The 24518-nt window shown below is 49.8% G+C and overlaps 41 non-coding genes across 41 annotated transcripts; all 41 read left to right on the top strand.

The window, feature by feature from the left end:
- Nucleotides 1-493: 493 nt before the first annotated feature.
- On the top strand, nucleotides 494-565 carry Trnat-cgu. Its single transcript has one exon. It is a non-coding gene; the product is annotated as a tRNA-Thr (tRNA).
- A 333-nt stretch (nucleotides 566-898) lies between these two features.
- On the top strand, nucleotides 899-972 carry Trnan-guu. Its single transcript has one exon. It is a non-coding gene; the product is annotated as a tRNA-Asn (tRNA).
- Nucleotides 973-1661: 689 nt separating this feature from the next.
- On the top strand, nucleotides 1662-1733 carry Trnat-cgu. Its single transcript has one exon. It is a non-coding gene; the product is annotated as a tRNA-Thr (tRNA).
- Nucleotides 1734-2066: 333 nt separating this feature from the next.
- Trnan-guu lies at nucleotides 2067-2140 on the top strand. Its single transcript has one exon. It is a non-coding gene; the product is annotated as a tRNA-Asn (tRNA).
- A 689-nt stretch (nucleotides 2141-2829) lies between these two features.
- Trnat-cgu lies at nucleotides 2830-2901 on the top strand. Its single transcript has one exon. It is a non-coding gene; the product is annotated as a tRNA-Thr (tRNA).
- A 333-nt stretch (nucleotides 2902-3234) lies between these two features.
- On the top strand, nucleotides 3235-3308 carry Trnan-guu. Its single transcript has one exon. It is a non-coding gene; the product is annotated as a tRNA-Asn (tRNA).
- Nucleotides 3309-3997: 689 nt separating this feature from the next.
- On the top strand, nucleotides 3998-4069 carry Trnat-cgu. The gene has a single exon. It is a non-coding gene; the product is annotated as a tRNA-Thr (tRNA).
- A 333-nt stretch (nucleotides 4070-4402) lies between these two features.
- Trnan-guu lies at nucleotides 4403-4476 on the top strand. Its single transcript has one exon. It is a non-coding gene; the product is annotated as a tRNA-Asn (tRNA).
- Nucleotides 4477-5165: 689 nt separating this feature from the next.
- Nucleotides 5166-5237, top strand: Trnat-cgu. The gene has a single exon. It is a non-coding gene; the product is annotated as a tRNA-Thr (tRNA).
- A 333-nt stretch (nucleotides 5238-5570) lies between these two features.
- On the top strand, nucleotides 5571-5644 carry Trnan-guu. Its single transcript has one exon. It is a non-coding gene; the product is annotated as a tRNA-Asn (tRNA).
- Nucleotides 5645-6333: 689 nt separating this feature from the next.
- Trnat-cgu lies at nucleotides 6334-6405 on the top strand. Its single transcript has one exon. It is a non-coding gene; the product is annotated as a tRNA-Thr (tRNA).
- Nucleotides 6406-6738: 333 nt separating this feature from the next.
- Nucleotides 6739-6812, top strand: Trnan-guu. Its single transcript has one exon. It is a non-coding gene; the product is annotated as a tRNA-Asn (tRNA).
- Nucleotides 6813-7501: 689 nt separating this feature from the next.
- Nucleotides 7502-7573, top strand: Trnat-cgu. The gene has a single exon. It is a non-coding gene; the product is annotated as a tRNA-Thr (tRNA).
- A 333-nt stretch (nucleotides 7574-7906) lies between these two features.
- On the top strand, nucleotides 7907-7980 carry Trnan-guu. The gene has a single exon. It is a non-coding gene; the product is annotated as a tRNA-Asn (tRNA).
- A 689-nt stretch (nucleotides 7981-8669) lies between these two features.
- Nucleotides 8670-8741, top strand: Trnat-cgu. The gene has a single exon. It is a non-coding gene; the product is annotated as a tRNA-Thr (tRNA).
- A 333-nt stretch (nucleotides 8742-9074) lies between these two features.
- On the top strand, nucleotides 9075-9148 carry Trnan-guu. Its single transcript has one exon. It is a non-coding gene; the product is annotated as a tRNA-Asn (tRNA).
- Nucleotides 9149-9837: 689 nt separating this feature from the next.
- On the top strand, nucleotides 9838-9909 carry Trnat-cgu. The gene has a single exon. It is a non-coding gene; the product is annotated as a tRNA-Thr (tRNA).
- Nucleotides 9910-10242: 333 nt separating this feature from the next.
- On the top strand, nucleotides 10243-10316 carry Trnan-guu. Its single transcript has one exon. It is a non-coding gene; the product is annotated as a tRNA-Asn (tRNA).
- Nucleotides 10317-11005: 689 nt separating this feature from the next.
- Trnat-cgu lies at nucleotides 11006-11077 on the top strand. Its single transcript has one exon. It is a non-coding gene; the product is annotated as a tRNA-Thr (tRNA).
- Nucleotides 11078-11410: 333 nt separating this feature from the next.
- Nucleotides 11411-11484, top strand: Trnan-guu. The gene has a single exon. It is a non-coding gene; the product is annotated as a tRNA-Asn (tRNA).
- Nucleotides 11485-12173: 689 nt separating this feature from the next.
- Nucleotides 12174-12245, top strand: Trnat-cgu. Its single transcript has one exon. It is a non-coding gene; the product is annotated as a tRNA-Thr (tRNA).
- A 670-nt stretch (nucleotides 12246-12915) lies between these two features.
- On the top strand, nucleotides 12916-12987 carry Trnat-cgu. The gene has a single exon. It is a non-coding gene; the product is annotated as a tRNA-Thr (tRNA).
- A 333-nt stretch (nucleotides 12988-13320) lies between these two features.
- Trnan-guu lies at nucleotides 13321-13394 on the top strand. The gene has a single exon. It is a non-coding gene; the product is annotated as a tRNA-Asn (tRNA).
- A 689-nt stretch (nucleotides 13395-14083) lies between these two features.
- On the top strand, nucleotides 14084-14155 carry Trnat-cgu. Its single transcript has one exon. It is a non-coding gene; the product is annotated as a tRNA-Thr (tRNA).
- A 333-nt stretch (nucleotides 14156-14488) lies between these two features.
- Nucleotides 14489-14562, top strand: Trnan-guu. The gene has a single exon. It is a non-coding gene; the product is annotated as a tRNA-Asn (tRNA).
- A 689-nt stretch (nucleotides 14563-15251) lies between these two features.
- On the top strand, nucleotides 15252-15323 carry Trnat-cgu. Its single transcript has one exon. It is a non-coding gene; the product is annotated as a tRNA-Thr (tRNA).
- Nucleotides 15324-15993: 670 nt separating this feature from the next.
- Nucleotides 15994-16065, top strand: Trnat-cgu. The gene has a single exon. It is a non-coding gene; the product is annotated as a tRNA-Thr (tRNA).
- Nucleotides 16066-16398: 333 nt separating this feature from the next.
- Nucleotides 16399-16472, top strand: Trnan-guu. Its single transcript has one exon. It is a non-coding gene; the product is annotated as a tRNA-Asn (tRNA).
- A 690-nt stretch (nucleotides 16473-17162) lies between these two features.
- Trnat-cgu lies at nucleotides 17163-17234 on the top strand. The gene has a single exon. It is a non-coding gene; the product is annotated as a tRNA-Thr (tRNA).
- A 333-nt stretch (nucleotides 17235-17567) lies between these two features.
- On the top strand, nucleotides 17568-17641 carry Trnan-guu. Its single transcript has one exon. It is a non-coding gene; the product is annotated as a tRNA-Asn (tRNA).
- A 689-nt stretch (nucleotides 17642-18330) lies between these two features.
- On the top strand, nucleotides 18331-18402 carry Trnat-cgu. Its single transcript has one exon. It is a non-coding gene; the product is annotated as a tRNA-Thr (tRNA).
- Nucleotides 18403-18735: 333 nt separating this feature from the next.
- On the top strand, nucleotides 18736-18809 carry Trnan-guu. The gene has a single exon. It is a non-coding gene; the product is annotated as a tRNA-Asn (tRNA).
- A 689-nt stretch (nucleotides 18810-19498) lies between these two features.
- On the top strand, nucleotides 19499-19570 carry Trnat-cgu. Its single transcript has one exon. It is a non-coding gene; the product is annotated as a tRNA-Thr (tRNA).
- A 333-nt stretch (nucleotides 19571-19903) lies between these two features.
- On the top strand, nucleotides 19904-19977 carry Trnan-guu. Its single transcript has one exon. It is a non-coding gene; the product is annotated as a tRNA-Asn (tRNA).
- Nucleotides 19978-20666: 689 nt separating this feature from the next.
- Trnat-cgu lies at nucleotides 20667-20738 on the top strand. Its single transcript has one exon. It is a non-coding gene; the product is annotated as a tRNA-Thr (tRNA).
- A 333-nt stretch (nucleotides 20739-21071) lies between these two features.
- Trnan-guu lies at nucleotides 21072-21145 on the top strand. The gene has a single exon. It is a non-coding gene; the product is annotated as a tRNA-Asn (tRNA).
- Nucleotides 21146-21835: 690 nt separating this feature from the next.
- On the top strand, nucleotides 21836-21907 carry Trnat-cgu. The gene has a single exon. It is a non-coding gene; the product is annotated as a tRNA-Thr (tRNA).
- A 333-nt stretch (nucleotides 21908-22240) lies between these two features.
- Trnan-guu lies at nucleotides 22241-22314 on the top strand. Its single transcript has one exon. It is a non-coding gene; the product is annotated as a tRNA-Asn (tRNA).
- Nucleotides 22315-23003: 689 nt separating this feature from the next.
- On the top strand, nucleotides 23004-23075 carry Trnat-cgu. Its single transcript has one exon. It is a non-coding gene; the product is annotated as a tRNA-Thr (tRNA).
- Nucleotides 23076-23408: 333 nt separating this feature from the next.
- On the top strand, nucleotides 23409-23482 carry Trnan-guu. Its single transcript has one exon. It is a non-coding gene; the product is annotated as a tRNA-Asn (tRNA).
- A 689-nt stretch (nucleotides 23483-24171) lies between these two features.
- On the top strand, nucleotides 24172-24243 carry Trnat-cgu. The gene has a single exon. It is a non-coding gene; the product is annotated as a tRNA-Thr (tRNA).
- Nucleotides 24244-24518: the final 275 nt, after the last annotated feature.

Raw genomic sequence — 24518 nt, 5'->3', positions numbered from 1 at the left:
CAGTAGAGGGACGCCCGCTACAAAAGACGTATTCTTTACATTCAATTTCAGCATATACGTCGCGAGTGCCATATGACAGGGCCTGTCTCTCGATGTCGATTTGTATTTGGTGTGTCTTAAGTGTCGGTCTGCAGTAGGCCGCTGTTGGCCGAGCGACGTGCAGTCGCCTTACATGAAGCCCCATGGGCAACGCCAGTGCCACTGTGGACAACAGCGCACTGTAGCCAGAGAGAGGAGCCGAAAGGCGCATTTCGCAGTCCAGCCACGCTATCCCACAAGCTGTGCACTAGGTCAGGATTGTGCAAACCGCAAACTTTTGGTGGGCCGACGCTCGTCGTCGATCGTAAGGGCGAAACATTCAAGAGATTTGGAAAACGGCAATGTGGACACCCCCAGCAGCAGCTGTGTGCCAAATCCGATATCTGGTCGAGGGCTGCAAGATTCAGTATGATGAAGTAACAATTTGGGGATAGCTCACAAACGCTAAGCTGCCGCCTTCTTAGCTCAGTGGTAGAGCACTGGTCTCGTAAACCAGGGGTCGTGAGTTCGAACCTCACAGAGGGCATTCATTTTTTAAACCTTCCTGCAAGGAGCGGAGCTATCTCGAGCAGCATCTAACACATGGCAGTACACTGAATGAAAGGGATGTTCTACAACCTATGACAAGTATTCTACTGGTCTCAGAGGTTTTCTGAATGCATAGGCAGAACATTGGTTTGTATGCATTTTGTAGTATAATGTCATGCTTGGCGATGTCATTCGTTTACGAGCCTCGCTACAGTGTGCATGCACGTTATCCATGTGAAGAGGCGTAAGCAAATGCTACCATTCTGCGAGATTCCCGCAGAAGGTATACGAATTGCGTTGATATACAGAGCACAAGGTAGCCAAAGTCAAGGCCTCCGTGGCGCAATCGGCTAGCGCGTTCGGCTGTTGACCGAAAGGTTGGTGGTTCGAGCCCACGCGGGGGCGAAATCGTTTTAACCGGCACCGAGGTGAGGACATACGTCAACTTTGTTAGAGATACACAGCTAGTGTGACAATTTGGCTGCGTTTGAGTGATGCCACAGAGCCTTATACATATTCAGCCAAGTGACACTGTAGGTAAAAACATGGCCCTACACAGACGTTCTGCTGTTTTCCTTTTTATTCGTCATGTGTGACACTGCAGTAGAGGGACGCCCGCTACAAAAGACGTATTCTTTACATTCAATTTCAGCATATTCGTCGCGAGTGCCATATGACAGGGCCTGTCTCTCGATGTCGATTTGTATTTGGTGTGTCTTAAGTGTCGGTCTGCAGTAGGCCGCTGTTGGCCGAGCGACGTGCAGTCGCCTTACATGAAGCCCCATGGGCAACGCCAGTGCCACTGTGGACAACAGCGCACTGTAGCCAGAGAGAGGAGCCGAAAGGCGCATTTCGCAGTCGAGCCACGCTATCCCACAAGCTGTGCACTAGGTCAGGATTGTGCAAACCGCAAACTTTTGGTGGGCCGACGCTCGTCGTCGATCGTAAGGGCGAAACATTCAAGAGATTTGGAAAACGGCAATGTGGACACCCCCAGCAGCAGCTGTGTGCCAAATCCGATATCTGGTCGAGGGCTGCAAGATTCAGTATGATGAAGTAACAATTTGGGGATAGCTCACAAACGCTAAGCTGCCGCCTTCTTAGCTCAGTGGTAGAGCACTGGTCTCGTAAACCAGGGGTCGTGAGTTCGAACCTCACAGAAGGCATTCATTTTTTAAACCTTCCTGCAAGGAGCGGAGCTATCTCGAGCAGCATCTAACACATGGCAGTACACTGAATGAAAGGGATGTTCTACAACCTATGACAAGTATTCTACTGGTCTCAGAGGTTTTCTGAATGCATAGGCAGAACATTGGTTTGTATGCATTTTGTAGTATAATGTCATGCTTGGCGATGTCATTCGTTTACGAGCCTCGCTACAGTGTGCATGCACGTTATCCATGTGAAGAGGCGTAAGCAAATGCTGCCATTCTGCGAGATTCCTGCAGAAGGTATACGAATTGCGTTGATATACAGAGCACAAGGTAGCCAAAGTCAAGGCCTCCGTGGCGCAATCGGCTAGCGCGTTCGGCTGTTAACCGAAAGGTTGTTGGTTCGAGCACACCCGGGGGCGAAATCGTTTTAACCGGCACCGAGGTGAGGACATACGTCAACTTTGTTAGAGATACACAGCTAGTGTGACAATTTGGCTGCGTTTGAGTGATGCCACAGAGCCTTATACATATTCAGCCAAGTGACACTGTAGGTAAAAACATGGCCCTACACAGACGTTCTGCTGTTTTCCTTTTTATTCGTCATGTGTGACACTGCAGTAGAGGGACGCCCGCTACAAAAGACGTATTCTTTACATTCAATTTCAGCATATTCGTCGCGAGTGCCATATGACAGGGCCTGTCTCTCGATGTCGATTTGTATTTGGTGTGTCTTAAGTGTCGGTCTGCAGTAGGCCGCTGTTGGCCGAGCGACGTGCAGTCGCCTTACATGAAGCCCCATGGGCAACGCCAGTGCCACTGTGGACAACAGCGCACTGTAGCCAGAGAGAGGAGCCGAAAGGCGCATTTCGCAGTCGAGCCACGCTATCCCACAAGCTGTGCACTAGGTCAGGATTGTGCAAACCGCAAACTTTTGGTGGGCCGACGCTCGTCGTCGATCGTAAGGGCGAAACATTCAAGAGATTTGGAAAACGGCAATGTGGACACCCCCAGCAGCAGCTGTGTGCCAAATCCGATATCTGGTCGAGGGCTGCAAGATTCAGTATGATGAAGTAACAATTTGGGGATAGCTCACAAACGCTAAGCTGCCGCCTTCTTAGCTCAGTGGTAGAGCACTGGTCTCGTAAACCAGGGGTCGTGAGTTCGAACCTCACAGAAGGCATTCATTTTTTAAACCTTCCTGCAAGGAGCGGAGCTATCTCGAGCAGCATCTAACACATGGCAGTACACTGAATGAAAGGGATGTTCTACAACCTATGACAAGTATTCTACTGGTCTCAGAGGTTTTCTGAATGCATAGGCAGAACATTGGTTTGTATGCATTTTGTAGTATAATGTCATGCTTGGCGATGTCATTCGTTTACGAGCCTCGCTACAGTGTGCATGCACGTTATCCATGTGAAGAGGCGTAAGCAAATGCTACCATTCTGCGAGATTCCTGCAGAAGGTATACGAATTGCGTTGATATACAGAGCACAAGGTAGGCAAAGTCAAGGCCTCCGTGGCGCAATCGGCTAGCGCGTTCGGCTGTTAACCGAAAGGTTGGTGGTTCGAGCCCACCCGGGGGCGAAATCGTTTTAACCGGCACCGAGGTGAGGACATACGTCAACTTTGTTAGAGATACACAGCTAGTGTGACAATTTGGCTGCGTTTGAGTGATGCCACAGAGCCTTATACATATTCAGCCAAGTGACACTGTAGGTAAAAACATGGCCCTACACAGACGTTCTGCTGTTTTCCTTTTTATTCGTCATGTGTGACACTGCAGTAGAGGGACGCCCGCTACAAAAGACGTATTCTTTACATTCAATTTCAGCATATTCGTCGCGAGTGCCATATGACAGGGCCTGTCTCTCGATGTCGATTTGTATTTGGTGTGTCTTAAGTGTCGGTCTGCAGTAGGCCGCTGTTGGCCGAGCGACGTGCAGTCGCCTTACATGAAGCCCCATGGGCAACGCCAGTGCCACTGTGGACAACAGCGCACTGTAGCCAGTGAGAGGAGCCGAAAGGCGCATTTCGCAGTCGAGCCACGCTATCCCACAAGCTGTGCACTAGGTCAGGATTGTGCAAACCGCAAACTTTTGGTGGGCCGACGCTCGTCGTCGATCGTAAGGGCGAAACATTCAAGAGATTTGGAAAACGGCAATGTGGACACCCCCAGCAGCAGCTGTGTGCCAAATCCGATATCTGGTCGAGGGCTGCAAGATTCAGTATGATGAAGTAACAATTTGGGGATAGCTCACAAACGCTAAGCTGCCGCCTTCTTAGGTCAGTGGTGGAGTACTGGTCTCGTAAACCAGGGGTCGTGAGTTCGAACCTCACAGAAGGCATTCATTTTTTAAACCTTCCTGCAAGGAGCGGAACTATCTCGAGCAGCATCTAACACATGGCAGTACACTGAATGAAAGGGATGTTGTACAACCTATGACAAGTATTCTACTGGCCTCAGAGGTTTTCTGAATGCATAGGCAGAACTTTGGGTTGTATGCATTTTGTAGTATAATGTCATGCTTGGCGATGTCATTCGTTTACGAGCCTCGCTACAGTGTGCATGCACGTTATCCATGTGAAGAGGCGTAAGCAAATGCTGCCATTCTGCGAGATTCCTGCAGAAGGTATACGAATTGCGTTGATATACAGAGCACAAGGTAGCCAAAGTCAAGGCCTCCGTGGCGCAATCGGCTAGCGCGTTCGGCTGTTAACCGAAAGGTTGGTGGTTCGAGCCCACCCGGGTGCGAAATCGTTTTAACCGGCACCGAGGTGAGGACATACGTCAACTTTGTTAGAGATACACAGCTAGTGTGACAATTTGGCTGCGTTTGAGTGATGCCACAGAGCCTTATACATATTCAGCCAAGTGACACTGTAGGTAAAAACATGGCCCTACACAGACGTTCTGCTGTTTTCCTTTTTATTCGTCATGTGTGACACTGCAGTAGAGGGACGCCCGCTACAAAAGACGTATTCTTTACATTCAATTTCAGCATATACGTCGCGAGTGCCATATGACAGGGCCTGTCTCTCGATGTCGATTTGTATTTGGTGTGTCTTAAGTGTCGGTCTGCAGTAGGCCGCTGTTGGCCGAGCGACGTGCAGTCGCCTTACATGAAGCCCCATGGGCAACGCCAGTGCCACTGTGGACAACAGCGCACTGTAGCCAGAGAGAGGAGCCGAAAGGCGCATTTCGCAGTCGAGCCACGCTATCCCACAAGCTGTGCACTAGGTCAGGATTGTGCAAACCGCAAACTTTTGGTGGGCCGACGCTCGTCGTCGATCGTAAGGGCGAAACATTCAAGAGATTTGGAAAACGGCAATGTGGACACCCCCAGCAGCAGCTGTGTGCCAAATCCGATATCTGGTCGAGGGCTGCAAGATTCAGTATGATGAAGTAACAATTTGGGGATAGCTCACAAACGCTAAGCTGCCGCCTTCTTAGCTCAGTGGTAGAGCACTGGTCTCGTAAACCAGGGGTCGTGAGTTCGAACCTCACAGAAGGCATTCATTTTTTAAACCTTCCTGCAAGGAGCGGAGCTATCTCGAGCAGCATCTAACACATGGCAGTACACTGAATGAAAGGGATGTTCTACAACCTATGACAAGTATTCTACTGGTCTCAGAGGTTTTCTGAATGCATAGGCAGAACATTGGTTTGTATGCATTTTGTAGTATAATGTCATGCTTGGCGATGTCATTCGTTTACGAGCCTCGCTACAGTGTGCATGCACGTTATCCATGTGAAGAGGCGTAAGCAAATGCTACCATTCTGCGAGATTCCTGCAGAAGGTATACGAATTGCGTTGATATACAGAGCACAAGGTAGGCAAAGTCAAGGCCTCCGTGGCGCAATCGGCTAGCGCGTTCGGCTGTTAACCGAAAGGTTGGTGGTTCGAGCCCACCCGGGGGCGAAATCGTTTTAACCGGCACCGAGGTGAGGACATACGTCAACTTTGTTAGAGATACACAGCTAGTGTGACAATTTGGCTGCGTTTGAGTGATGCCACAGAGCCTTATACATATTCAGCCAAGTGACACTGTAGGTAAAAACATGGCCCTACACAGACGTTCTGCTGTTTTCCTTTTTATTCGTCATGTGTGACACTGCAGTAGAGGGACGCCCGCTACAAAAGACGTATTCTTTACATTCAATTTCAGCATATTCGTCGCGAGTGCCATATGACAGGGCCTGTCTCTCGATGTCGATTTGTATTTGGTGTGTCTTAAGTGTCGGTCTGCAGTAGGCCGCTGTTGGCCGAGCGACGTGCAGTCGCCTTACATGAAGCCCCATGGGCAACGCCAGTGCCACTGTGGACAACAGCGCACTGTAGCCAGTGAGAGGAGCCGAAAGGCGCATTTCGCAGTCGAGCCACGCTATCCCACAAGCTGTGCACTAGGTCAGGATTGTGCAAACCGCAAACTTTTGGTGGGCCGACGCTCGTCGTCGATCGTAAGGGCGAAACATTCAAGAGATTTGGAAAACGGCAATGTGGACACCCCCAGCAGCAGCTGTGTGCCAAATCCGATATCTGGTCGAGGGCTGCAAGATTCAGTATGATGAAGTAACAATTTGGGGATAGCTCACAAACGCTAAGCTGCCGCCTTCTTAGCTCAGTGGTAGAGCACCGGTCTCGTAAACCAGGGGTCGTGAGTTCGAACCTCACAGAAGGCATTCATTTTTTAAACCTTCCTGCAAGGAGCGGAGCTATCTCGAGCAGCATCTAACACATGGCAGTACACTGAATGAAAGGGATGTTCTACAACCTATGACAAGTATTCTACTGGTCTCAGAGGTTTTCTGAATGCATAGGCAGAACATTGGTTTGTATGCATTTTGTAGTATAATGTCATGATTGGCGATGTCATTCGTTTACGAGCCTCGCTACAGTGTGCATGCACGTTATCCATGTGAAGAGGCGTAAGCAAATGCTACCATTCTGCGAGATTCCTGCAGAAGGTATACGAATTGCGTTGATATACAGAGCACAAGGTAGGCAAAGTCAAGGCCTCCGTGGCGCAATCGGCTAGCGCGTTCGGCTGTTAACCGAAAGGTTGGTGGTTCGAGCCCACCCGGGGGCGAAATCGTTTTAACCGGCACCGAGGTGAGGACATACGTCAACTTTGTTAGAGATACACAGCTAGTGTGACAATTTGGCTGCGTTTGAGTGATGCCACAGAGCCTTATACATATTCAGCCAAGTGACACTGTAGGTAAAAACATGGCCCTACACAGACGTTCTGCTGTTTTCCTTTTTATTCGTCATGTGTGACACTGCAGTAGAGGGACGCCCGCTACAAAAGACGTATTCTTTACATTCAATTTCAGCATATACGTCGCGAGTGCCATATGACAGGGCCTGTCTCTCGATGTCGATTTGTATTTGGTGTGTCTTAAGTGTCGGTCTGCAGTAGGCCGCTGTTGGCCGAGCGACGTGCAGTCGCCTTACATGAAGCCCCATGGGCAACGCCAGTGCCACTGTGGACAACAGCGCACTGTAGCCAGAGAGAGGAGCCGAAAGGCGCATTTCGCAGTCGAGCCACGCTATCCCACAAGCTGTGCACTAGGTCAGGATTGTGCAGACCGCAAACTTTTGGTGGGCCGACGCTCGTCGTCGATCGTAAGGGCGAAACATTCAAGAGATTTGGAAAACGGCAATGTGGACACCCCCAGCAGCAGCTGTGTGCCAAATCCGATATCTGGTCGAGGGCTGCAAGATTCAGTATGATGAAGTAACAATTTGGGGATAGCTCACAAACGCTAAGCTGCCGCCTTCTTAGGTCAGTGGTAGAGTACTGGTCTCGTAAACCAGGGGTCGTGAGTTCGAACCTCACAGAAGGCATTTATTTTTTAAACCTTCCTGCAAGGAGCGGAGCTATCTCGAGCAGCATCTAACACATGGCAGTACACTGAATGAAAGGGATGTTCTACAACCTATGACAAGTATTCTACTGGTCTCAGAGGTTTTCTGAATGCATAGGCAGAACATTGGTTTGTATGCATTTTGTAGTATAATGTCATGCTTGGCGATGTCATTCGTTTACGAGCCTCGCTACAGTGTGCATGCACGTTATCCATGTGAAGAGGCGTAAGCAAATGCTACCATTCTCCGAGATTCCTGCAGAAGGTATACGAATTGCGTTGATATACAGAGCACAAGGGAGCCAAAGTCAAGGCCTCCGTGGCGCACTCGGCTAGCGCGTTCGGCTGTTAACCGAAAGGTTGGTGGTTCGAGCCCACCCGGGTGCGAAATCGTTTTAACCGGCACCGAGGTGAGGACATACGTCAACTTTGTTAGAGATACACAGCTAGTGTGACAATTTGGCTGCGTTTGAGTGATGCCACAGAGCCTTATACACATTCAGCCAAGTGACACTGTAGGTAAAAACATGGCCCTACACAGACGTTCTGGTGTTTTCCTTTTTATTCGTCATGTGTGACACTGCAGTAGAGGGACGCCCGCTACAAAAGACGTATTCTTTACATTCAATTTCAGCATATACGTCGCGAGTGCCATATGACAGGGCCTGTCTCTCGATGTCGATTTGTATTTGGTGTGTCTTAAGTGTCGGTCTGCAGTAGGCCGCTGTTGGCCGAGCGACGTGCAGTCGCCTTACATGAAGCCCCATGGGCAACGCCAGTGCCACTGTGGACAACAGCGCACTGTAGCCAGAGAGAGGAGCCGAAAGGCGCATTTCGCAGTCGAGCCACGCTATCCCACAAGCTGTGCACTAGGTCAGGATTGTGCAGACCGCAAACTTTTGGTGGGCCGACGCTCGTCGTCGATCGTAAGGGCGAAACATTCAAGAGATTTGGAAAACGGCAATGTGGACACCCCCAGCAGCAGCTGTGTGCCAAATCCGATATCTGGTCGAGGGCTGCAAGATTCAGTATGATGAAGTAACAATTTGGGGATAGCTCACAAACGCTAAGCTGCCGCCTTCTTAGCTCAGTGGTAGAGCACTGGTCTCGTAAACCAGGGGTCGTGAGTTCGAACCTCACAGAAGGCATTCATTTTTTAAACCTTCCTGCAAGGAGCGGAGCTATCTCGAGCAGCATCTAACACATGGCAGTACACTGAATGAAAGGGATGTTCTACAACCTATGACAAGTATTCTACTGGTCTCAGAGGTTTTCTGAATGCATAGGCAGAACATTGGTTTGTATGCATTTTGTAGTATAATGTCATGCTTGGCGATGTCATTCGTTTACGAGCCTCGCTACAGTGTGCATGCACGTTATCCATGTGAAGAGGCGTAAGCAAATGCTACCATTCTGCGAGATTCCTGCAGAAGGTATACGAATTGCGTTGATATACAGAGCACAAGGGAGCCAAAGTCAAGGCCTCCGTGGCGCACTCGGCTAGCGCGTTCGGCTGTTAACCGAAAGGTTGGTGGTTCGAGCCCACCCGGGTGCGAAATCGTTTTAACCGGCACCGAGGTGAGGACATACGTCAACTTTGTTAGAGATACACAGCTAGTGTGACAATTTGGCTGCGTTTGAGTGATGCCACAGAGCCTTATACACATTCAGCCAAGTGACACTGTAGGTAAAAACATGGCCCTACACAGACGTTCTGCTGTTTTCCTTTTTATTCGTCATGTGCGACACTGCAGTAGAGGGACGCCCGCTACAAAAGACGTATTCTTTACATTCAATTTCAGCATATACGTCGCGAGTGCCATATGACAGGGCCTGTCTCTCGATGTCGATTTGTATTTGGTGTGTCTTAAGTGTCGGTCTGCAGTAGGCCGCTGTTGGCCGAGCGACGTGCAGTCGCCTTACATGAAGCCCCATGGGCAACGCCAGTGCCACTGTGGACAACAGCGCACTGTAGCCAGAGAGAGGAGCCGAAAGGCGCATTTCGCAGTCGAGCCACGCTATCCCACAAGCTGTGCACTAGGTCAGGATTGTGCAGACCGCAAACTTTTGGTGGGCCGACGCTCGTCGTCGATCGTAAGGGCGAAACAGTCAAGAGATTTGGAAAACGGCAATGTGGACACCCTCAGCAGCAGCTGTGTGCCAAATCCGATATCTGGTCGAGGGCTGCAAGATTCAGTATGATGAAGTAACAATTTGGGGATAGCTCACAAACGCGAAGCTGCCGCCTTCTTAGCTCAGTAGTAGAGTACTGGTCTCGTAAACCAGGGGTCGTGAGTTCGAACCTCACAGAAGGCATTCATTTTTTAAACCTTCCTGCAAGGAGCGGAGCTATCTCGAGCAGCATCTAACACATGGCAGTACACTGAATGAAAGGGATGTTCTACAACCTATGACAAGTATTCTACTGGTCTCAGAGGTTTTCTGAATGCATAGGCAGAACATTGGTTTGTATGCATTTTGTAGTATAATGTCATGCTTGGCGATGTCATTCGTTTACGAGCCTCGCTACAGTGTGCATGCACGTTATCCATGTGAAGAGGCGTAAGCAAATGCTACCATTCTGCGAGATTCCTGCAGAAGGTATACGAATTGCGTTGATATACAGAGCACAAGGGAGCCAAAGTCAAGGCCTCTGTGGCGCACTCGGCTAGCGCGTTCGGCTGTTAACCGAAAGGTTGGTGGTTCGAGCCCACCCGGGTGCGAAATCGTTTTAACCGGCACCGAGGTGAGGACATACGTCAACTTTGTTAGAGATACACAGCTAGTGTGACAATTTGGCTGCGTTTGAGTGATGCCACAGAGCCTTATACACATTCAGCCAAGTGACACTGTAGGTAAAAACATGGCCCTACACAGACGTTCTGGTGTTTTCCTTTTTATTCGTCATGTGTGACACTGCAGTAGAGGGACGCCCGCTACAGAAGACGTATTCTTTACATTCAATTTCAGCATATACGTCGCGAGTGCCATATGACAGGGCCTGTCTCTCGATGTCGATTTGTATTTGGTGTGTCTTAAGTGTCGGTCTGCAGTAGGCCGCTGTTGGCCGAGCGACGTGCAGTCGCCTTACATGAAGCCCCATGGGCAACGCCAGTGCCACTGTGGACAACAGCGCACTGTAGCCAGAGAGAGGAGCCGAAAGGCGCATTTCGCAGTCGAGCCACGCTATCCCACAAGCTGTGCACTAGGTCAGGATTGTGCAGACCGCAAACTTTTGGTGGGCCGACGCTCGTCGTCGATCGTAAGGGCGAAACATTCAAGAGATTTGGAAAACGGCAATGTGGACACCCTCAGCAGCAGCTGTGTGCCAAATCCGATATCTGGTCGAGGGCTGCAAGATTCAGTATGATGAAGTAACAATTTGGGGATAGCTCACAAACGCGAAGCTGCCGCCTTCTTAGCTCAGTAGTAGAGTACTGGTCTCGTAAACCAGGGGTCGTGAGTTCGAACCTCACAGAAGGCATTCATTTTTTAAACCTTCCTGCAAGGAGCGGAGCTATCTCGAGCAGCATCTAACACATGGCAGTACACTGAATGAAAGGGATGTTCTACAACCTATGACAAGTATTCTACTGGTCTCAGAGGTTTTCTGAATGCATAGGCAGAACATTGGTTTGTATGCATTTTGTAGTATAATGTCATGCTTGGCGATGTCATTCGTTTACGAGCCTCGCTACAGTGTGCATGCACGTTATCCATGTGAAGAGGCGTAAGCAAATGCTACCATTCTGCGAGATTCCTGCAGAAGGTATACGAATTGCGTTGATATACAGAGCACAAGGGAGCCAAAGTCAAGGCCTCCGTGGCGCACTCGGCTAGCGCGTTCGGCTGTTAACCGAAAGGATGGTGGTTCGAGCCCACCCGGGTGCGAAATCGTTTTAACCGGCACCGAGGTGAGGACATACGTCAACTTTGTTAGAGATACACAGCTAGTGTGACAATTTGGCTGCGTTTGAGTGATGCCACAGAGCCTTATACACATTCAGCCAAGTGACACTGTAGGTAAAAACATGGCCCTACACAGACGTTCTGGTGTTTTCCTTTTTATTCGTCATGTGTGACACTGCAGTAGAGGGACGCCCGCTACAAAAGACGTATTCTTTACATTCAATTTCAGCATATACGTCGCGAGTGCCATATGACAGGGCCTGTCTCTCGATGTCGATTTGTATTTGGTGTGTCTTAAGTGTCGGTCTGCAGTAGGCCGCTGTTGGCCGAGCGACGTGCAGTCGCCTTACATGAAGCCCCATGGGCAACGCCAGTGCCACTGTGGACAACAGCGCACTGTAGCCAGAGAGAGGAGCCGAAAGGCGCATTTCGCAGTCGAGCCACGCTATCCCACAAGCTGTGCACTAGGTCAGGATAGTGCAGACCGCAAACTTTTGGTGGGCCGACGCTCGTCGTCGATCGTAAGGGCGAAACATTCAAGAGATTTGGAAAACGGCAATGTGGACACCCCCAGCAGCAGCTGTGTGCCAAATCCGATATCTGGTCGAGGGCTGCAAGATTCAGTATGATGAAGTAACAATTTGGGGATAGCTCACAAACGCTAAGCTGCCGCCTTATTAGCTCAGTAGTAGAGTACTGGTCTCGTAAACCAGGGGTCGTGAGTTCGAACCTCACAGAAGGCATTTATTTTTTAAACCTTCCTGCAAGGAGCGGAGCTATCTCGAGCAGCATCTAACACATGGCAGTACACTGAATGAAAGGGATGTTCTACAACCTATGACAAGTGACACTGTAGGTAAAAACATGGCCCTACACAGACGTTCTGGTGTTTTCCTTTTTATTCGTCATGTGTGACACTGCAGTAGAGGGACGCCCGCTACAAAAGACGTATTCTTTACATTCAATTTCAGCATATACGTCGCGAGTGCCATATGACAGGGCCTGTCTCTCGATGTCGATTTGTATTTGGTGTGTCTTAAGTGTCGGTCTGCAGTAGGCCGCTGTTGGCCGAGCGACGTGCAGTCGCCTTACATGAAGCCCCATGGGCAACGCCAGTGCCACTGTGGACAACAGCGCACTGTAGCCAGAGAGAGGAGCCGAAAGGCGCATTTCGCAGTCGAGCCACGCTATCCCACAAGCTGTGCACTAGGTCAGGATTGTGCAGACCGCAAACTTTTGGTGGGCCGACGCTCGTCGTCGATCGTAAGGGCGAAACATTCAAGAGATTTGGAAAACGGCAATGTGGACACCCCCAGCAGCAGCTGTGTGCCAAATCCGATATCTGGTCGAGGGCTGCAAGATTCAGTATGATGAAGTAACAATTTGGGGATAGCTCACAAACGCTAAGCTGCCGCCTTCTTAGCTCAGTAGTAGAGTACTGGTCTCGTAAACCAGGGGTCGTGAGTTCGAACCTCACAGAAGGCATTCATTTTTTAAACCTTCCTGCAAGGAGCGGAGCTATCTCGAGCAGCATCTAACACATGGCAGTACACTGAATGAAAGGGATGTTCTACAACCTATGACAAGTATTCTACTGGTCTCAGAGGTTTTCTGAATGCATAGGCAGAACATTGGTTTGTATGCATTTTGTAGTATAATGTCATGCTTGGCGATGTCATTCGTTTACGAGCCTCGCTACAGTGTGCATGCACGTTATCCATGTGAAGAGGCGTAAGCAAATGCTACCATTCTGCGAGATTCCTGCAGAAGGTATACGAATTGCGTTGATATACAGAGCACAAGGGAGCCAAAGTCAAGGCCTCCGTGGCGCACTCTGCTAGCGCGTTCGGCTGTTAACCGAAAGGTTGGTGGTTCGAGCCCACCCGGGTGCGAAATCGTTTTAACCGGCACCGAGGTGAGGACATACGTCAACTTTGTTAGAGATACACAGCTAGTGTGACAATTTGGCTGCGTTTGAGTGATGCCACAGAGCCTTATACACATTCAGCCAAGTGACACTGTAGGTAAAAACATGGCCCTACACAGACGTTCTGGTGTTTTCCTTTTTATTCGTCATGTGTGACACTGCAGTAGAGGGACGCCCGCTACAAAAGACGTATTCTTTACATTCAATTTCAGCATATACGTCGCGAGTGCCATATGACAGGGCCTGTCTCTCGATGTCGATTTGTATTTGGTGTGTCTTAAGTGTCGGTCTGCAGTAGGCCGCTGTTGGCCGAGCGACGTGCAGTCGCCTTACATGAAGCCCCATGGGCAACGCCAGTGCCACTGTGGACAACAGCGCACTGTAGCCAGAGAGAGGAGCCGAAAGGCGCATTTCGCAGTCGAGCCACGCTATCCCACAAGCTGTGCACTAGGTCAGGATTGTGCAGACCGCAAACTTTTGGTGGGCCGACGCTCGTCGTCGATCGTAAGGGCGAAACATTCAAGAGATTTGGAAAACGGCAATGTGGACACCCTCAGCAGCAGCTGTGTGCCAAATCCGATATCTGGTCGAGGGCTGCAAGATTCAGTATGATGAAGTAACAATTTGGGGATAGCTCACAAACGCGAAGCTGCCGCCTTCTTAGCTCAGTAGTAGAGTACTGGTCTCGTAAACCAGGGGTCGTGAGTTCGAACCTCACAGAAGGCATTCATTTTTTAAACCTTCCTGCAAGGAGCGGAGCTATCTCGAGCAGCATCTAACACATGGCAGTACACTGAATGAAAGGGATGTTCTACAACCTATGACAAGTATTCTACTGGTCTCAGAGGTTTTCTGAATGCATAGGCAGAACATTGGTTTGTATGCATTTTGTAGTATAATGTCATGCTTGGCGATGTCATTCGTTTACGAGCCTCGCTACAGTGTGCATGCACGTTATCCATGTGAAGAGGCGTAAGCAAATGCTACCATTCTGCGAGATTCCTGCAGAAGGTATACGAATTGCGTTGATATACAGAGCACAAGGGAGCCAAAGTCAAGGCCTCCGTGGCGCACTCGGCTAGCGCGTTCGGCTGTTAACCGAAAGGATGGTGGTTCGAGCCCACCCGGGTGCGAAATCGTTTTAACCGGCACCGAGGTGAGGACATACGTCAACTTTGTTAGAGATACACAGCTAGTGTGACAATTTGGCTGCGTTTGAGTGATGCCACAGAGCCTTATACACATTCAGCCAAGTGACACTGTAGGTAAAAACATGGCCCTACACAGACGTTCTGGTGTTTTCCTTTTTATTCGTCATGTGTGACACTGCAGTAGAGGGACGCCCGCTACAAAAGACGTATTCTTTACATTCAATTTCAGCATATACGTCGCGAGTGCCATATGACAGGGCCTGTCTCTCGATGTCGATTTGTATTTGGTGTGTCTTAAGTGTCGGTCTGCAGTAGGCCGCTGTTGGCCGAGCGACGTGCAGTCGCCTTACATGAAGCCCCATGGGCAACGCCAGTGCCACTGTGGACAACAGCGCACTGTAGCCAGAGAGAGGAGCCGAAAGGCGCATTTCGCAGTCGAGCCACGCTATCCCACAAGCTGTGCACTAGGTCAGGATAGTGCAGACCGCAAACTTTTGGTGGGCCGACGCTCGTCGTCGATCGTAAGGGCGAAACATTCAAGAGATTTGGAAAACGGCAATGTGGACACCCCCAGCAGCAGCTGTGTGCCAAATCCGATATCTGGTCGAGGGCTGCAAGATTCAGTATGATGAAGTAACAATTTGGGGATAGCTCACAAACGCTAAGCTGCCGCCTTATTAGCTCAGTAGTAGAGTACTGGTCTCGTAAACCAGGGGTCGTGAGTTCGAACCTCACAGAAGGCATTTATTTTTTAAACCTTCCTGCAAGGAGCGGAGCTATCTCGAGCAGCATCTAACACATGGCAGTACACTGAATGAAAGGGATGTTCTACAACCTATGACAAGTGACACTGTAGGTAAAAACATGGCCCTACACAGACGTTCTGGTGTTTTCCTTTTTATTCGTCATGTGTGACACTGCAGTAGAGGGACGCCCGCTACAAAAGACGTATTCTTTACATTCAATTTCAGCATATACGTCGCGAGTGCCATATGACAGGGCCTGTCTCTCGATGTCGATTTGTATTTGGTGTGTCTTAAGTGTCGGTCTGCAGTAGGCCGCTGTTGGCCGAGCGACGTGCAGTCGCCTTACATGAAGCCCCATGGGCAACGCCAGTGCCACTGTGGACAACAGCGCACTGTAGCCAGAGAGAGGAGCCGAAAGGCGCATTTCGCAGTCGAGCCACGCTATCCCACAAGCTGTGCACTAGGTCAGGATTGTGCAGACCGCAAACTTTTGGTGGGCCGACGCTCGTCGTCGATCGTAAGGGCGAAACATTCAAGAGATTTGGAAAACGGCAATGTGGACACCCCCAGCAGCAGCTGTGTGCCAAATCCGATATCTGGTCGAGGGCTGCAAGATTCAGTATGATGAAGTAACAATTTGGGGATAGCTCACAAACGCTAAGCTGCCGCCTTCTTAGCTCAGTAGTAGAGTACTGGTCTCGTAAACCAGGGGTCGTGAGTTCGAACCTCACAGAAGGCATTCATTTTTTAAACCTTCCTGCAAGGAGCGGAGCTATCTCGAGCAGCATCTAACACATGGCAGTACACTGAATGAAAGGGATGTTCTACAACCTATGACAAGTATTCTACTGGTCTCAGAGGTTTTCTGAATGCATAGGCAGAACATTGGTTTGTATGCATTTTGTAGTATAATGTCATGCTTGGCGATGTCATTCGTTTACGAGCCTCGCTACAGTGTGCATGCACGTTATCCATGTGAAGAGGCGTAAGCAAATGCTACCATTCTGCGAGATTCCTGCAGAAGGTATACGAATTGCGTTGATATACAGAGCACAAGGGAGCCAAAGTCAAGGCCTCCGTGGCGCACTCTGCTAGCGCGTTCGGCTGTTAACCGAAAGGTTGGTGGTTCGAGCCCACCCGGGTGCGAAATCGTTTTAACCGGCACCGAGGTGAGGACATACGTCAACTTTGTTAGAGATACACAGCTAGTGTGACAATTTGGCTGCGTTTGAGTGATGCCACAGAGCCTTATACACATTCAGCCAAGTGACACTGTAGGTAAAAACATGGCCCTACACAGACGTTCTGCTGTTTTCCTTTTTATTCGTCATGTGTGACACTGCAGTAGAGGGACGTCCGCTACAAAAGACGTATTCTTTACATTCAATTTCAGCATATACGTCGCGAGTGCCATATGACAGGGCCTGTCTCTCGAAGTCGATTTGTATTTGGTGTGTCTTAAGTGTCGGTCTGCAGTAGGCCGCTGTTGGCCGAGCGACGTGCAGTCGCCTTACATGAAGCCCCATGGGCAACGCCAGTGCCACTGTGGACAACAGCGCACTGTAGCCAGAGAGAGGAGCCGAAAGGCGCATTTCGCAGTCGAGCCACGCTATCCCACAAGCTGTGCACTAGGTCAGGATTGTGCAGACCGCAAACTTTTGGTGGGCCGACGCTCGTCGTCGATCATAAGGGCGAAACATTCAAGAGATTTGGAAAACGGCAATGTGGACACCCCCAGCAGCAGCTGTGTGCCAAATCCGATATCTGGTCGAGGGCTGCAAGATTCAGTATGATGAAGTAACAATTTGGGGATAGCTCACAAAACGCTAAGCTGCCGCCTTCTTAGCTCAGTGGTAGAGTACTGGTCTCGTAAACCAGGGGTCGTGAGTTCGAACCTCACAGAAGGCATTCATTTTTTAAACCTTCCTGCAAGGAGCGGAGCTATCTCGAGCAGCATCTAACACATGGCAGTACACTGAATGAAAGGGATGTTCTACAACCTATGACAAGTATTCTACTGGCCTCAGAGGTTTTCTGAATGCATAGGCAGAACATTGGTTTGTATGCATTTTGTAGTATAATGTCATGCTTGGCGATGTCATTCGTTTACGAGCCTCGCTACAGTGTGCATGCACGTTATCCATGTGAAGAGGCGTAAGCAAATGCTACCATTCTGCGAGATTCCTGCAGAAGGTATACGAATTGCGTTGATATACAGAGCACAAGGGAGCCAAAGTCAAGGCCTCCGTGGCGCACTCGGCTAGCGCGTTCGGCTGTTAACCGAAAGGTTGGTGGTTCGAGCCCACCCGGGTGCGAAATCGTTTTAACCGGCACCGAGGTGAGGACATACGTCAACTTTGTTAGAGATACACAGCTAGTGTGACAATTTGGCTGCGTTTGAGTGATGCCACAGAGCCTTATACACATTCAGCCAAGTGACACTGTAGGTAAAAACATGGCCCTATACAGACGTTCTGCTGTTTTCCTTTTTATTCGTCATGTGTGACACTGCAGTAGAGGGACGCCCGCTACAAAAGACGTATTCTTTACATTCAATTTCAGCATATACGTCGCGAGTGCCATATGACAGGGCCTGTCTCTCGATGTCGATTTGTATTTGGTGTGTCTTAAGTGTCGGTCTGCAGAAGGCCGCTGTTGGCCGAGCGACGTGCAGTCGCCTTACATGAAGCCCCATGGGCAACGCCAGTGCCACTGTGGACAACAGCGCACTGTAGCCAGAGAGAGGAGCCGAAAGGCGCATTTCGCAGTCGAGCCACGCTATCCCACAAGCTGTGCACTAGGTCAGGATTGTGCAGACCGCAAACTTTTGGTGGGCCGACGCTCGTCGTCGATCGTAAGGGCGAAACATTCAAGAGATTTGGAAAACGGCAATGTGGACACCCCCAGCAGCAGCTGTGTGCCAAATCCGATATCTGGTCGAGGGCTGCAAGATTCAGTATGATGAAGTAACAATTTGGGGATAGCACACAAACGCTAAGCTGCCGCCTTCTTAGCTCAGTGGTAGAGCACTGGTCTCGTAAACCAGGGGTCGTGAGTTCGAACCTCACAGAAGGCATTCATTTTTTAAACCTTCCTGCAAGGAGCGGAGCTATCTCGAGCAGCATCTAACACATGGCAGTACACTGAATGAAAGGGATGTTCTACAACCTATGACAAGTATTCTACTGGTCTCAGAGGTTTTCTGAATGCATAGGCAGAACATTGGTTTGTATGCATTTTGTAGTATAATGTCATGCTTGGCGATGTCATTCGTTTACGAGCCTCGCTACAGTGTGCATGCACGTTATCCATGTGAAGAGGCGTAAGCAAATGCTACCATTCTGCGAGATTCCTGCAGAAGGTATACGAATTGCGTTGATATACAGAGCACAAGGGAGCCAAAGTCAAGGCCTCCGTGGCGCACTCGGCTAGCGCGTTCGGCTGTTAACCGAAAGGTTGGTGGTTCGAGCCCACCCGGGTGCGAAATCGTTTTAACCGGCACCGAGGTGAGGACATACGTCAACTTTGTTAGAGATACACAGCTAGTGTGACAATTTGGCTGCGTTTGAGTGATGCCACAGAGCCTTATACACATTCAGCCAAGTGACACTGTAGGTAAAAACATGGCCCTACACAGACGTTCTGCTGTTTTCCTTTTTATTCGTCATGTGTGACACTGCAGTAGAGGGACGCCCGCTACAAAAGACGTATTCTTTACATTCAATTTCAGCATATACGTCGCGAGTGCCATATGACAGGGCCTGTCTCTCGATGTCGATTTGTATTTGGTGTGTCTTAAGTGTCGGTCTGCAGAAGGCCGCTGTTGGCCGAGCGACGTGCAGTCGCCTTACATGAAGCCCCATGGGCAACGCCAGTGCCACTGTGGACAACAGCGCACTGTAGCCAGAGAGAGGAGCCGAAAGGCGCATTTCGCAGTCGAGCCACGCTATCCCACAAGCTGTGCACTAGGTCAGGATTGTGCAGACCGCAAACTTTTGGTGGGCCGACGCTCGTCGTCGATCGTAAGGGCGAAACATTCAAGAGATTTGGAAAACGGCAATGTGGACACCCCCAGCAGCCGCTGTGTGCCAAATCCGATATCTGGTCGAGGGCTGCAAGATTCAGTATGATGAAGTAACAATTTGGGGATAGCACACAAACGCTAAGCTGCCGCCTTCTTAGCTCAGTGGTAGAGCACTGGTCTCGTAAACCAGGGGTCGTGAGTTCGAACCTCACAGAAGGCATTCATTTTTTAAACCTTCCTGCAAGGAGCGGAGCTATCTCGAGCAGCATCTAACACATGGCAGTACACTGAATGAAAGGGATGTTCTACAACCTATGACAAGTATTCTACTGGTCTCAGAGGTTTTCTGAATGCATAGGCAGAACATTGGTTTGTATGCATTTTGTAGTATAATGTCATGCTTGGCGATGTCATTCGTTTACGAGCCTCGCTACAGTGTGCATGCACGTTATCCATGTGAAGAGGCGTAAGCAAATGCTACCATTCTGCGAGATTCCTGCAGAAGGTATACGAATTGCGTTGATATACAGAGCACAAGGTAGCCAAAGTCAAGGCCTCCGTGGCGCACTCGGCTAGCGCGTTCGGCTGTTAACCGAAAGGTTGGTGGTTCGAGCCCACCCGGGTGCGGAATCGTTTTAACGGGCACCGAGGTGAGGACATACGTCAACTTTGTTAGAGATACACAGCTAGTGTGACAATTTGGCTGCGTTTGAGTGATGCCACAGAGCCTTATACACATTCAGCCAAGTGACACTGTAGGTAAAAACATGGCCCTACACAGACGTTCTGCTGTTTTCCTTTTTATTCGTCATGTGTGACACTGCAGTAGAGGGACGCCCGCTACAAAAGACGTATTCTTTACATTCAATTTCAGCATATACGTCGCGAGTGCCATATGACAGGGCCTGTCTCTCGATGTCGATTTGTATTTGGTGTGTCTTAAGTGTCGGTCTGCAGTAGGCCGCTGTTGGCCGAGCGACGTGCAGTCGCCTTACATGAAGCCCCATGGGCAACGCCAGTGCCACTGTGGACAACAGCGCACTGTAGCCAGAGAGAGGAGCCGAAAGGCGCATTTCGCAGTCGAGCCACGCTATCCCACAAGCTGTGCACTAGGTCAGGATTGTGCAGACCGCAAACTTTTGGTGGGCCGACGCTCGTCGTCGATCGTAAGGGCGAAACATTCAAGAGATTTGGAAAACGGCAATGTGGACACCCCCAGCAGCAGCTGTGTGCCAAATCCGATATCTGGTCGAGGGCTGCAAGATTCAGTATGATGAAGTAACAATTTGGGGATAGCTCACAAACGCTAAGCTGCCGCCTTCTTAGCTCAGTGGTAGAGCACTGGTCTCGTAAACCAGGGGTCGTGAGTTCGAACCTCACAGAAGGCATTCATTTTTTAAACCTTCCTGCAAGGAGCGGAGCTATCTCGAGCAGCATCTAACACATGGCAGTACACTGAATGAAAGGGATGTTCTACAACCTATGACAAGTATTCTACTGGTCTCAGAGGTTTTCTGAATGCATAGGCAGAACATTGGTTTGTATGCATTTTGTAGTATAATGTCATGCTTGGCGATGTCATTCGTTTACGAGCCTCGCTACAGTGTGCATGCACGTTATCCATGTGAAGAGGCGTAAGCAAATGCTACCATTCTGCGAGATTCCTGCAGAAGGTATACGAATTGCGTTGATATACAGAGCACAAGGGAGCCAAAGTCAAGGCCTCCGTGGCGCACTCGGCTAGCGCGTTCGGCTGTTAACCGAAAGGTTGGTGGTTCGAGCCCACCCGGGTGCGAAATCGTTTTAACCGGCACCGAGGTGAGGACATACGTCAACTTTGTTAGAGATACACAGCTAGTGTGACAATTTGGCTGCGTTTGAGTGATGCCACAGAGCCTTATACACATTCAGCCAAGTGACACTGTAGGTAAAAACATGGCCCTACACAGACGTTCTGCTGTTTTCCTTTTTATTCGTCATGTGTGACACTGCAGTAGAGGGACGCCCGCTACAAAAGACGTATTCTTTACATTCAATTTCAGCATATACGTCGCGAGTGCCATATGACAGGGCCTGTCTCTCGAAGTCGATTTGTATTTGGTGTGTCTTAAGTGTCGGTCTGCAGTAGGCCGCTGTTGGCCGAGCGACGTGCAGTCGCCTTACATGAAGCCCCATGGGCAACGCCAGTGCCACTGTGGACAACAGCGCACTGTAGCCAGAGAGAGGAGCCGAAAGGCGCATTTCGCAGTCGAGCCACGCTATCCCACAAGCTGTGCACTAGGTCAGGATTGTGCAGACCGCAAACTTTTGGTGGGCCGACGCTCGTCGTCGATCATAAGGGCGAAACATTCAAGAGATTTGGAAAACGGCAATGTGGACACCCCCAGCAGCAGCTGTGTGCCAAATCCGATATCTGGTCGAGGGCTGCAAGATTCAGTATGATGAAGTAACAATTTGGGGATAGCTCACAAAACGCTAAGCTGCCGCCTTCTTAGCTCAGTGGTAGAGTACTGGTCTCGTAAACCAGGGGTCGTGAGTTCGAACCTCACAGAAGGCATTCATTTTTTAAACCTTCCTGCAAGGAGCGGAGCTATCTCGAGCAGCATCTAACACATGGCAGTACACTGAATGAAAGGGATGTTCTACAACCTATGACAAGTATTCTACTGGCCTCAGAGGTTTTCTGAATGCATAGGCAGAACATTGGTTTGTATGCATTTTGTAGTATAATGTCATGCTTGGCGATGTCATTCGTTTACGAGCCTCGCTACAGTGTGCATGCACGTTATCCATGTGAAGAGGCGTAAGCAAATGCTACCATTCTGCGAGATTCCTGCAGAAGGTATACGAATTGCGTTGATATACAGAGCACAAGGGAGCCAAAGTCAAGGCCTCCGTGGCGCACTCGGCTAGCGCGTTCGGCTGTTAACCGAAAGGTTGGTGGTTCGAGCCCACCCGGGTGCGAAATCGTTTTAACCGGCACCGAGGTGAGGACATACGTCAACTTTGTTAGAGATACACAGCTAGTGTGACAATTTGGCTGCGTTTGAGTGATGCCACAGAGCCTTATACACATTCAGCCAAGTGACACTGTAGGTAAAAACATGGCCCTATACAGACGTTCTGCTGTTTTCCTTTTTATTCGTCATGTGTGACACTGCAGTAGAGGGACGCCCGCTACAAAAGACGTATTCTTTACATTCAATTTCAGCATATACGTCGCGAGTGCCATATGACAGGGCCTGTCTCTCGATGTCGATTTGTATTTGGTGTGTCTTAAGTGTCGGTCTGCAGAAGGCCGCTGTTGGCCGAGCGACGTGCAGTCGCCTTACATGAAGCCCCATGGGCAACGCCAGTGCCACTGTGGACAACAGCGCACTGTAGCCAGAGAGAGGAGCCGAAAGGCGCATTTCGCAGTCGAGCCACGCTATCCCACAAGCTGTGCACTAGGTCAGGATTGTGCAGACCGCAAACTTTTGGTGGGCCGACGCTCGTCGTCGATCGTAAGGGCGAAACATTCAAGAGATTTGGAAAACGGCAATGTGGACACCCCCAGCAGCAGCTGTGTGCCAAATCCGATATCTGGTCGAGGGCTGCAAGATTCAGTATGATGAAGTAACAATTTGGGGATAGCACACAAACGCTAAGCTGCCGCCTTCTTAGCTCAGTGGTAGAGCACTGGTCTCGTAAACCAGGGGTCGTGAGTTCGAACCTCACAGAAGGCATTCATTTTTTAAACCTTCCTGCAAGGAGCGGAGCTATCTCGAGCAGCATCTAACACATGGCAGTACACTGAATGAAAGGGATGTTCTACAACCTATGACAAGTATTCTACTGGTCTCAGAGGTTTTCTGAATGCATAGGCAGAACATTGGTTTGTATGCATTTTGTAGTATAATGTCATGCTTGGCGATGTCATTCGTTTACGAGCCTCGCTACAGTGTGCATGCACGTTATCCATGTGAAGAGGCGTAAGCAAATGCTACCATTCTGCGAGATTCCTGCAGAAGGTATACGAATTGCGTTGATATACAGAGCACAAGGGAGCCAAAGTCAAGGCCTCCGTGGCGCACTCGGCTAGCGCGTTCGGCTGTTAACCGAAAGGTTGGTGGTTCGAGCCCACCCGGGTGCGAAATCGTTTTAACCGGCACCGAGGTGAGGACATACGTCAACTTTGTTAGAGATACACAGCTAGTGTGACAATTTGGCTGCGTTTGAGTGATGCCACAGAGCCTTATACACATTCAGCCAAGTGACACTGTAGGTAAAAACATGGCCCTACACAGACGTTCTGCTGTTTTCCTTTTTATTCGTCATGTGTGACACTGCAGTAGAGGGACGCCCGCTACAAAAGACGTATTCTTTACATTCAATTTCAGCATATACGTCGCGAGTGCCATATGACAGGGCCTGTCTCTCGATGTCGATTTGTATTTGGTGTGTCTTAAGTGTCGGTCTGCAGAAGGCCGCTGTTGGCCGAGCGACGTGCAGTCGCCTTACATGAAGCCCCATGGGCAACGCCAGTGCCACTGTGGACAACAGCGCACTGTAGCCAGAGAGAGGAGCCGAAAGGCGCATTTCGCAGTCGAGCCACGCTATCCCACAAGCTGTGCACTAGGTCAGGATTGTGCAGACCGCAAACTTTTGGTGGGCCGACGCTCGTCGTCGATCGTAAGGGCGAAACATTCAAGAGATTTGGAAAACGGCAATGTGGACACCCCCAGCAGCCGCTGTGTGCCAAATCCGATATCTGGTCGAGGGCTGCAAGATTCAGTATGATGAAGTAACAATTTGGGGATAGCACACAAACGCTAAGCTGCCGCCTTCTTAGCTCAGTGGTAGAGCACTGGTCTCGTAAACCAGGGGTCGTGAGTTCGAACCTCACAGAAGGCATTCATTTTTTAAACCTTCCTGCAAGGAGCGGAGCTATCTCGAGCAGCATCTAACACATGGCAGTACACTGAATGAAAGGGATGTTCTACAACCTATGACAAGTATTCTACTGGTCTCAGAGGTTTTCTGAATGCATAGGCAGAACATTGGTTTGTATGCATTTTGTAGTATAATGTCATGCTTGGCGATGTCATTCGTTTACGAGCCTCGCTACAGTGTGCATGCACGTTATCCATGTGAAGAGGCGTAAGCAAATGCTACCATTCTGCGAGATT

Source organism: Schistocerca americana, chromosome 5 (assembly GCF_021461395.2).
Source record: "Schistocerca americana isolate TAMUIC-IGC-003095 chromosome 5, iqSchAmer2.1, whole genome shotgun sequence".
In the NCBI taxonomy this organism is placed as follows: domain Eukaryota; kingdom Metazoa; phylum Arthropoda; class Insecta; order Orthoptera; family Acrididae; genus Schistocerca; species Schistocerca americana.
The sequence above is the reverse complement of the archived record's forward strand: the minus strand, read 5'-3'. Positions and strand labels throughout refer to the sequence as shown.